The sequence below is a fragment of the Colossoma macropomum genome, unplaced genomic scaffold, assembly GCF_904425465.1.
Source record: "Colossoma macropomum unplaced genomic scaffold, Colossoma_macropomum, whole genome shotgun sequence".
Lineage (NCBI taxonomy): Eukaryota > Metazoa > Chordata > Actinopteri > Characiformes > Serrasalmidae > Colossoma > Colossoma macropomum.
The window spans coordinates 5,787,202-5,799,553 of NW_023494809.1; the positions used below are offsets into that span (position 1 = coordinate 5,787,202).

The 12,352-nt window shown below is 41.1% G+C and overlaps 1 protein-coding gene across 1 annotated transcript in view; it reads right to left on the minus strand.

Moving 5' to 3' along the window:
* cpne4a (copine IVa) overlaps positions 1–9,107 on the minus strand; it is a 136,881-nt gene extending 127,774 nt beyond the window's left edge. Inside the window, exon 1 of the mRNA XM_036558645.1 lies at positions 8,948–9,107. The gene's annotated coding sequence lies outside the window, so the exon portion shown is untranslated. The remainder of the gene's footprint in view (positions 1–8,947) is intronic.
* Positions 9,108–12,352: the final 3,245 nt, after the last annotated feature.

The following is a 12,352-nucleotide window of genomic DNA, read 5'->3' on the forward strand; positions in this document are numbered from 1 at the left end:
AGATGTCAGTCACAGCGACACTTGAAGAAAGCAGAGCCCAGAATGACGAAGCGCACCACGGCCCGCTCCGCAAGCTACCTGCGGAGAGCACACTGTGAGCCCAGCAAGACGTCTGGAACAAAGGAGCCATTACACAACAGCACAAAGAGTTACAACGCTGATACGCCAGCTCACACACTCAAAGAAACCTTTCAGATATAAATTAAACACAGTTAAAGCTATAATTTGGCCAAAATCTGATTCATAAAATTTTCACCTGTAGCAAATCAGCCATGTTTGGTGTCTGAGCCATAGTGTCACTATACTTGAAGACATTCTCAATACAGCACCATTCATTCATTCATTCATTCATTCATTCGTTCATTCATTCATCATCTAACCCACTTATCCTCCTGGGTCGCAGGGGGGAGCTGGAGCCTATCAAAGCGCTCATTGGTCAGAAGGCAGGAAACACCCTGGACAGGCCGGCAGTCCATCACAGGGCAGACAGCAGACATATACATTCACACACACACACACACACACACACACACACACACACATGCACACACACACACATCTAGGGCCAGTTTAGCATCTCCAACTGCCATGGCTGCATGGACTGTGGGAGGAAACCCACACAAACACACGGAGAACCTGCAAACTCCACATGGAAAGAATCCTGGTTGCCCAGCCGGGGAATCGAACCCAGTTAGCAAGTTAGCAGGAAATAAAACTTTCTTAGTTATGATTAAAAAAGTTATTGAATTAAAATATTTCATCTTAGTTGAGTAATCGCTCTAACAGATCTCCATCACACATTATATGTTATACGTTTATGTATATTAAAAAAATTATGTGCTACACACACACACACACACACACACACACACACGTTCACCAAAAAAACACAAATTTGGTGCAGTTAGCAAGCTAGCTAACTCTCACGCCATAAAAAGTAAAAACAAAAAATAGTGAACATAAATATATCAGATAATTAAACATAAATAAATCTGATAATTATTTACTGACAAGCCCTGCGATGGACTGGCGACCTGTCCAGGGTGTATCCTGCCTTCCGCCCAATGACAGCTGGGATTGGCTCCAGCACCCCACCGCGGGATAAGCAGTTTAGATGATGGATGTATGTATGTATTTACTGACAAGACTAAAGTGCTGCACATTGATGCACACCATCCCGATTTTAGTACACTGTTAAAAAAGATGTAAGTCACTGCCGTTAGTAGAGGCAATGGCTCTCCTTAGAACCATGAGTTCTATATAGAACCATTTGCATGCTCAAATGGTTCTTTACATGGTGAAATTGTTCTTCAGATTGATGGAGAATGTGTTGGATATGGTCCTATATAGCACCACAAAGGGTTCTGCTATTGTTGCAAGCTTGACATCGTAAAAATTGCAGAACCATTATTGGTGCTACATAGAACCATTTTCAAAAAGGTTCCGTATAGAACCATAAAGAACACATTCTCCATCAATCTAAGGAAACTAGTGGCCTCAAAACAGTCAAGCCAATTCCCAACCGAAAGCAAAACCACTAGGTTTTAATCCTCATGGTTTCTGATGGTGCTTTTTCAGCAGGGAAGGTTCTGAGAAGAACCATTTCCTTTACTAAAGAACCAATAAACAAACATCTTTTTAAGAGTGTAGGAATTACAAGCTTCAGGCAAACACACTACTATAGCCACGAGTTAGCATGGCGCTAACTGCATAGCTAATCCATCACTCTTGCTTCAAACTGTGTCGTGTTGTTAATCAAATAGACTTTCTGTCCATTTTTACTAAATTACTGTCAGAAACCACATATGCTACGTTTACACAGCAGGTAAAAGTGGCCCAAATCCGATCTTTTTCTTCATATGTGACTCAGATATGTGTCTGTGTGTCAGTGTGAACAGACAAACACACTGAATCTGACATTTTCAATTCAGATTTGAGACGCTTTCATATGTGGTACTAAAATCCGATACTTATCCGATCTGCGGCAATGCCACTCTGTCTGAACAGCCAGATCGGAATTCATGCGACTTTTACGTCAGTCCAACTCGACCTTCGTCATAATTTAACACTGCTGAGATTCATAAACATTTAGTCTGATGTTTCTGTACCATAAAATTAGAAGAGACTCATCAAACCACTCCGTGTTCAAACGGAACGGCCGAACGTGGCCGGAGGAGGCCGAGGCTGCAGCGTCAGAGACCAGTTAAAAGAATCCGAGGACACGAACCAAAGAAGTGGCCGAATAACGAGCCCTTTTACAGCGAACTCAAACACACTGTGGGTGATGAGTCCAGCTGTCAACCACTGGAACTTTATACTCGCTCCTGTGATGCTGGCGAAGATGAAACTGAAGCTCCGGGAGCGACTGGCGTTCACTGGCCGTCATGACTGTTTACCTCTGGACGAGCCACGTGAAGCTCTGTTCTTTTGTGCATGTGGGTCAGTTTAGGAGCTGATCTGTTCAGACTGATGTCACATACAGATCACATTTAAAAGACATGTGAACAGACAAACAAAAAAATCGGATTTGGTGAGAAAATCAGATTCGGGCCCCTTTACCTGCAGCGTAAACGAAGGCTTTGACTCAACACTGTGCTAACAGGTGGCTGTTAGCTTTCATTGTTTGATTAGCCAGATTAGCCTCACAGCGCCAGTACAAAACTGAAGAAGTACCAACTTCAGACACCAATCATGTCTTGAATGACTGACTACATTTGGTGTAACACTGGAAACCCTGATTTGATCTTTGGCCAAACACAACATTTCACAGCAATAACGCGAAGAAGAAGCTCACACTGTGTTTCATTTGCAAGATTACTTCGGACATGGAGAACTGCTGATACGCTGAAGTACTGAGGCGGTGAGCGCTCCGAGGGAGATATGGACATTTAAAAAAGATGAACAAACGTGGAAATGGCTCTACACGAGATACGGCCGCAGACCTCACTCTCTCGTTGTCTGGGCCGGAGCGGTCCGCTAAAGCAATGAGCAGACATCAGCGCCTCGGTAATGGAGCAGCAGGAAATCAGGGCCTCGGATTCATCACCCATAAAGAACCCCAATTTTACTCTGCGCTGTTCCTCTGGGGTGTTTTTGTGTGGCAGTGTGCATGTCTCGCCAGGGGAAGTGCCACTGCGGCCTTATCTGATCTCTCACAGTGCCATTAGCTTCTCCCTCAGGAGCCCACCGCCTCCATTCACCCGCTGTCATATCATCACACCACACGCCGCTCCCGCTGCCCGACCCTCTCCCACTGTAGAACACTGAGCTCCTCGCTTTTCATAGAGATTTAACCACTTAATCTACAGGCTTATTACCCAGTCATCACTATAAATTTCTCTGTAATTACTATGAATCTAAAGCACAGTGTGATCTAGATTAGTTTTTTGGAGAAAGTTGTGTAAGAAGATCTGTGGGATTTTGATTGGCTGATATGTCTGGTATAAAACATCTATATAATTCCCCCAAATATCCACATGTAGTCCAAATTAAAATGTCATAGACTGGGAGTCCATTATTTTGTGTTAAGCCCACTATACATCTGTTATATAGTGGACTATTTTGTTATGCCCACTATATATTTACTATACAGTCCACTATTTTGTGTTAAGCCCACAATATGTTCATTATATAGTGCACTATTTTGTGTTAAGCCCACTCTATTTTCATTACATAGTGCACTATTTTGTGTTAAGTCTACTATATATTCATTACATAGTGCACTATTTATGTTAAGTCTACTAAATATTCATTACATAGTGCACTATTTTGGGTTAAGTCTACTATACATTCATTACATAGTGCACTATTTTGTGTTAAGTCTACTATACATTCATTATATAGGGCACTATTTTGTGTTATGTTTAGAACTGTCCTATTCACTATACACTATTTTAGTCATAGTTCAACATAGTGCACCATGTAGTGAATAGGGAATAGTGTTGACTTAGTCCAAAATAATGCATTAAAATGGTGAATACGGCATGGTGTCAGGGTCAGTGCAAAACATAGTGAATAGGAAATAGTTTTGGACAAAATCCCAAAATCGTGCACTAATTAGTGAACCGGGCGTAGTGTCAAACATAGTTCAAAATAGTGCACTACACAGTGAACAGGGCACAGTTTTGGACATAGCCCAAAATATTGCATCATATATTGAATAAAACATATTTTTGGACGCAGCCCAAAACTTACTTTGGTTTACTTTGGACAGTTTGCGCTTCGGAGCAGCAAAGTGGCCTTGATAAGTAGCACCTAATGGCCTGCATGCTGAAGTAGTGGGGGATGATGAATGGGCCGGTGAGCGCGAGATGACCCCGCTCCGTCGGCTCTCGCCCTCAGTTCACTTCACATCTTTAATCATTTCTGCGGGTCTGAGGCCACTGGTCTCCTGGCTTTGATTATTTTTGAGATAGCGAGCGCGGGCCATTACGGGACAGCACTACAAAGCCATATTATAGAGAAGAAACAATGACCCTTACTAATCATGAAACGATCCCAAGAGGCATACGTTTCTGAACATTATCTCCCATCCAGAAGGGGCTCTTTATTAACCTACAGCATTATAATATTTTATTACTCCATTCTCAGTGTGACAATGGGGTCATTTATCTTCCCAACACTATCATGCTAAAGAAAAAAAAATCATGACAGCTGGCAGAGCCGCAAAGAAGCTCAGGGAAATGTCTCGAAAGACAATGCCGGATCTGAAGCCTATCATGGTTATGTCTGCTGAGCTGCCGAAGCATTGTGGCTGTAGGAAGAAGAGATTACGTGGATTTTACTGCAACTTGAAAGTTAGCCCATCTCATTAGCCTTCCTCCCATTCATCTGCCAGCAAGCAATTACTCGCCGGGATGTGATCTGCTCATCAGCCATTACAATTACATGAAGACGCTCGCAAGGCCGCAGGCACCTTTGGAGAAAGATGGCTTGTTATCTTTTTTGTGACCGGATTATTAGAGGAGACTTAAATATACTGTACGAATAGCCAAAGCTTTGAGAGCTAATTTGTGCATCACTGAAGCCTATCAAAGTCTAAGGAAAGCTAGGTATAAGCATAACAGAGGCTTGGCATACCGCTCGAGGCTACAACACCATCTCACAACTGTTAGTAATTTTTTCCTCCACTGGAATTTCGACAAAACAGCTAATCCCAGAGCAGGAGGTGGGATTTGCTGGAATATTAAGTTAAAGATAAGGCTTATCTCCTAAAAAACAGCTAATCTTCTGTACGCCTGTGCTAAAAGTTGTAAGTTACACCACTGGCACTAATATTGCATAGCCTAAAACAGTCATGACTGTTTAGGGCAGGGGTCACAACCGAAAAGTTAAGAAGAGCCACTTTGTCCTTTTAACAAAAATCAAACCACCTTGGGAGCCTCAATATTTCATGACCATTTTACCACCTTGGCTGTAACTATGTCTCAGTATGTGCTGATGTGCTAGTATAGGCTAAAACATATAATATAAACAAAAATGCAAACTGACTTTGCTCTGCTTTAAGTTTTAGCTCAGCTATAGCTGCTTTTCTCACATCTCTGGCAGGAAAAGAGGAATAATTTCTTGTAATATGCCTCACAACGTTCGCCTTTTTACGAGGCTGGAGTCGCTTCTCGTTCGCCGGTTTCTTGTTCTAATTTTCCCGTTCTACCCTAAATGGTGCCTGAGGCACCAGAATGTAACTAACTATGTAGCTACCTGCTGCACCATTTAAGGTGGAACAGGAAAATTCAAACAACAAGCTGGTGAATGAGAAACTGGCTTCAGCCTCAAAACTCTTTAGTGTTTCCGTTTCTCGTTGCAGATTAAACGTATCAGGAAACCAGCTGGAGTGATTATAAACACAAATAAGTCCATTCGTCTCCAAATTATCGATGTTCGTCTTAAATCTCTCTCTTTGCCGTTTCGTTAGCTACTAGCTAGGCGAGATTGTTGTCTGTGTTGCTATGGTGACCAGCAGTCTGCGCTGATCTTCAGGGTTAAAGGGTGAATTAGCAGTTCTACATTAACTCCAGAGTTTAAGACCATTTATTGTTAAACTGTGTTGAACGATCAGCAGAGCTTTATTTTACTGTAAAGGAGGATTATTTTATTCTTACCTACTAATCTGATTCTGCTGTGGAGCCGCAACACGGCAGTAAAAGAGACGGCTCTGGAGCTGCATGTTGCCGACTCCTAGTTTAGGGGTTGGTTTCTTGGACATGGATTAAGTCTAGTTCAGGAATGCCCAGCGTTTTGAATGGAAATCTCCATTGAAAGCTAAATGAAGTCCAGGACTAGGTTTAATCCCTGTCTAAAGAGTTTAATTAGCCTAAAGAGTTTAACTAGCCTAACCCACTGCCACAGTGCCACACATTCAGGGTTCATCTAGGGACAGTGCAGTCGTTTGTATGCATTTTGATAATGTAGTGATGGGTGTAGAGGGTAATTCAGGTCAGTCACAGTGAAGCGGTAGAAAGTATAAAGTGGCTTTTTATTGGAAACATTGACTTCTGTCAAAAAAGTAATACTGTCACACTTCAAGAAGTTTTCACAATAAACACCATAGACAAAAGTATTGGGACACACCTCTTAATCACTGAGTTCAGGCATTTCATTCAGTCTCATTGCCACAGGTGTACAAAATCAAGCACCTGGCCATGCAGCCTGCCTTTACACACATTAGTGAAAGAATGGGTCTAAAGAGCTCACTGAATTTGAGCGTGGTGCCGTGTATATATATATATATATATATATACATATATGTATATATATATATATATATATATATATATATATATATATATATGGAAACATATTTAGCTGGAATCTCTGAGCATGACTTTATCCATAAAACCAAACTCAGTTTATGCTATACTCCTAAAAATGATGGTTCTTCAAGGGTTCTTTAGTAAGACAATGACTCTATATAGAATCATAAGCACTTAAAGAACCTTTCTGAAAAGAGTTCTACATAGCACCAAAACTGTTCTTCTATTATAACAAGCTTGATATCATAACAATAGAAGAACCTTTTTTGGTGCTATATAGAACCCTTTCAAAAAGGTTCCATATAGAACCATCTACAGCACATTCTCAATCTGAAGAACGTTTTCACCATGCTTTAATCATGCAAATGGTTCTGTGAATGTTCATGGCTCTGTATAGGACCATTCTTTATAGGGTTTCTTTACTAAAGAACCATCTTTTTAAGTGTTTAGATTCACATGAGAAATCCTGTGGTCACACAAGCTAAAGAGAACCATGCCTTCTCTTTGCTGTAGAACGGGAAATGGACTCAGGTACTCGAGCAGCGTCTGGACAGTTCCAGGTTTGGCTTTGTAAGCATAAAAATGGCCATAAATGAGAAGTGGAGAACTGAGTGCCAATGGACTGCATGGTTTAGTGAAATGGTTCTTCAAGGCTTCTTTACAGAACCATAAACACTCAAAGAAACATTTGAAATCATAAACTGTTCTTTTCATGGTCAAGTGGTTCTTGTCTTTGATGGAAAACCGGTTCTATTTAATTACCTGAAGAAGAAGAGTAGGTTCCACTACTGTTACGATCAAAGAACCCTTTCTCAGCACACTCTTTAAAACGATGGTCCTTCAAGGGTTCTTTAGTAAAGAAAATGGTTCTATATGGAACCATGAACACTCAAAGAATGCTTTGTATGATTAAAGGGTTCTTTGTATCGTAAAATGGTTCTTCAGATTGATGGAGAATGTGCTGTAGACTATTCTATATACAAGCTTTTTGAAAAGGGTTCTATATAGCACCGACAAGGGTTCTTCTACTGTTACGATGTCAAGCTCATTACAATAGAAGAACCGTTTTTGGTGCTATATAGAACCATCTACAGCAACATCTACATTCTCCATTGGTCTGAAGAACCATCTCACTATGCAAAGAACCATTTAATCATGCAAAGGGTTCTGTGAGTGTTCGTTGTTCTATGTAGAACCATTTTCTTTACTAAAGAATCCTTAAAGAACCACCTTTTTTACGCATGAATTCATAACCATTTCATGTAGTAACTTTCTGTGAGGGGGCTTTTAGAGGTGGACGTCTGGTTCCTATCACCACCACTGTGAACAGTTCTGACTCGGCAAGTTTATCTAGAACAGAGCGTTTCACACCAAACCACTCTGAACCACTCTGTTTACACCTTAACCATTTAATTACACAGAATTTTTTGAAAAACTGGTGGAGTTCCCCTTTAATACCCTTCACTACAGAGAAAACTAACAAACTTTTGGACATGTATTGGTCATGGTTCAAAATGTTTTGGAGGCTAATCATCATCATCATCATCATCAATCCATCTTCAGTGAATCAGCAGCACTGATTGAGTGGGAAGATGAACTCAGATGAACTGGTGTGGATTAATAAGCAGCACCTGGGCTTATTAAAGCTCCACAGTGCCAATTAATCTTCTTAAAGTGGCTGATATTTCGTGATTTTTGGTATTATTGCTGACAGTGTCAGCATTTTTGTCAGTATATGTGGTTTCTGTATACTTCACACACAGTTTGTTCACATTTCTCGTTTTACTTTGCATATATATATTTATATTCCACGGTAATAAGTTGTTTTGTAGATTAATCTACGTCTATCTGAATCAAAAGTAGACCGAGTTGCATTAAACTTCACTGTCAGCTGCAACACAAACACATTTTAAGCCACTGAAAGAAAAAAAAAACTAAGTCTGAGTTGTCTTCTTAAGTGAATTTTCCGTTCCACCTTAAATGGCGCAGCAGTTACGTTCTGGCGTCTCAGGCACCGGAATGTAACTGCTGCGCCATTTAAGGTGGAACAGAAAATTCAATTAAGAAGCTGCAATTTCAGCCTCGTAAGAAAACAAAGAACATCCACAACTACGCAGACTGTGTCAGTAACTTCTTACACATGACTCCAAGATAAAAACATCACCCACCTGCGCAAAACACAGCTGCCCACTTACCCTCAACACGCAGAAACAGCAATAATCCCAGGAGTCGCTTCTCTTAGTTGAGCAGGGATTAAACGCGCGCTCCCTCCAAAGAGAGCCGCTCCATCCTCGCAGCCGTGCAGTGGGACAGAAAGTCGCCCAGTGTCTGCTCCGCTGTCTCTCTCAGTGAGTGTCCGTCCCTCTGGCTGCTGAAGTGGGTCTTCACTGGGATGTTTCCACTGGTTGGCTTTTCACTTTTCCAGTCCGGCGTCTGGGAGACAGCGCCGCCTGCTCAGCGCCTTTGCTGGAGAAACAGCGGCCTCTAGCGGCCACTTGGCGTCAGTGACGACAAAAACACGCCAAAAGTGAAGTTTATTCTTTTGAGAAACTTTTACGAAGCCCCGCTGGTGACATCCTGTATAAATAAAAATAATGCGTGGCCACGACTTAGTAAGGCGTGGGAATGGGATGATTAAATCGTGGCCACGACTTAGTAAAGCGTGGGAACGAGATCCTAATGCGTGGCCACGACTTAGTAAGCCGTGATCTCATTCCCTCGCCTTACTAAGTCATTAGTAAGCCACGTAATATTTTTGTTTATACAGGATGTCACCAGCGGGGCTCCGAAGAAACTTTGTACTCAGAGCTCGACCTGGAGGGGATGCAGGAGGATGACCCCCATACATACATACATAAATAAATAGCTTGTAAAACAACCGCCTCTCTTTTCCATCTCATTTCAATTATTGTTGTTTCATGTGAGCCTGTAAACATGGGCTGATAGGGCTAACTAAATCGATATTTGACGAAAAATCCCCTAAGAGACAGTTAAAGTTAATGATTTGTCCAATAATAATACTTATAATGCTGCTAATGATGCTAAAAATAAATCTTTTACTGGACGCACAGCAGCAATATCGAAATCCTATACTGTTAATCAACACTGGACAGATGATCAGACTGAACGGACTGGGCTGCTATGCTATTTTATTCACTTTGCTGCGTTTGTAACTCAACAGAAATATCTGTTGCTAACTGACTGAGTGGGTCTACAGAGCATCGTTGTTGTACTGTTTCTCATTGTAATTGTTGGCGCTTTGCTGTAGTCCTGTTTAATTTTTTTCTTTTTTTAAGGTTAGGCCTTTTATTTTGTAACCGGAAGAGCCAGTTTAGAAGGTTTTCAGCGGTATTTTCCGGTGGCTGAAATTTCCGTGCATTCCCAACAAATAAAAAGCTTTTCTGAGAATATTATTGATTTCAGCACTGAAATAACTGAGTCTTTATAAAGAGAGCAAAATCTGTCCTGATTCGCTGTTTTAGTGCAGTGTGTGAAACATTAGCTACTTAGAAAAATCTAAACAATATATTATTAAAACGGTTTTAATGCTAACAACAGAAAAACAAAATATAATCGCACACATTTAATGTAATGTGATGGATTTCCCTGCTTTACCTCTTACAGCAAACACAAACACTGTGGCGAGCTTCACTAAGCCTAGCAAATGCGAGCGAGTCCTCAATGAATGGGAGTGAACGGAGCTAAACGGCTAAAAACGAAGAGTTAAAGTAGTTTCTAATCACTGAACCAGAACTTTCCTTTAGTTTTAGACAGTAGAAGGATGGATTTCACTAAAAAAGCAAAGAAAACTCACCTGTATGTTTCCTTTTTCTACAGCAAACGGGTTTTGAGCAGCAGGACGCTAACATTACTGCTACTGAGCGCTGACTGGCTGGCGAGCGGAGCAGCTCATTGGCTGTTCGCGCTCACTGACGTCATGAACGTACATGAGGCGCCGTTTTAAACTCCTATAACTCGAGTTTAAAAGCTCTTAAAAATATAACAGCAATGTTAAAATGTTTTATGCTGCTCTGTGTTCAGGAAATGAATGAATTCTTTTACAGTAAAAATGTTTCAGCATTTATAAACTATATTTCTGCTCAAATGCTCCTTCATAACCCATTTATTGTGGACTCGCTCGGGAGCGCCCTCTAGTGTTTGAGAAACCTGAAGACGTTACAGAGTGGTAATTCTCTGGTAGTTCTCTGACCGTACTTCTCTCTCTCTCCATGTTACTGCTGACTGACTTTATGTTTTCGGACCGAACACCTGAACAAACAGTCATAACACTGTTTACTGAACAATCAGGCGTAATTTACACACTGGACCGACACCTCTGAGAACGCTGCACATTTTGGACGCACTAATCATGCGCCAGTACACTTGTGTGTCTCTAGTTTATTCTGCATTCCAATGGTCATTTTAAACAAAGCCTTTTTAATGGCTAAAAGCTTCTTTTAAGTGCAACTTTTATGTCGTGCGTCATTCTGTAGTCCTCGTTATGCCCATATTAGGAACTCCGGGTCTAAGCCCCATTTCTCTATGACCAGAATGAATAGGGTTTTCCAAAAATCGCCTCTAGCGCCCCCTGTGTTCAATAATAATGCTCAGAACCCGATACGTTCTGTCCTGTGAACATTTTTCTCCTGAACACCACTGGATCCTCCGAATTACAAGGTCGTTAAAGAGCTATAATACTAATATTACTACATGTGAGCTAAAGCTACTGCGCATCAATTTGATGTCACTGAGCTACACTAAACTAAGGCGGGCTGTGGCGGAGCTCTGAGCTGTGCTACCTTATCGAAATGTATTGTACTATAGCGCATAATTACAGGTATACCCCTAAATAAAACCTCTAGGTGGGATATTCTGATAGACTAAAACTCCTTATAAAATACTCCCCGTGTTAAACTACGAGGCTGAAATTAGCTTCTTTTTTCGCAGCTTCTTGTTTGAATGTTTCCATTCCATCTTAAATGTGCAGCTATCACAAACATTAGCAAACGAGACAAAACACTGACCTGTCTTGTCTGTGAAACAGCAAAATAAGTTAATGTTACTCTGTTAAGTGGAAATAGAGAAACTTCCTCATATCAGGCCTTTCAACCCTCCATGAAGCTCAAATCAGCTTCTTTTTCTCGGCTGTTTGTTTGAATTTTCCTGTTCCACCTTAAATGGTGCAGCATTTCTGAACGTGACTGCTGCACCATTTAAGGTGGAATGGAAAAGTCTAACAGAAAGCTGGTGAATGTCCTGAGAAAATGTCCTCAGAAAAATGTTACCAGCATTAAAATCATTAATAATGGTTCTTTTTTTTTTAGCAAGGTAGCACTAAAAAAGGACCTTGGGGACTTTTTTGCTTAACTATTCCAAATGCAATATATATATATATATATATATATATATATATATATGTAGAGAGATAGAGAATTGCCCTGGTCCCACATGCTGGACCTTGTGGGTGTTGGACCCACATGGCCCCTCCATGTTGCCTTTTCAGGCTGAGCCCAGCTGGGTTATGTGGGCTGCCAGGCCACCGGGCATTCGGCAAGGAACACTATTCCCAGTCCTGGCTCCAGAGGTAGACCCTAGTAAAC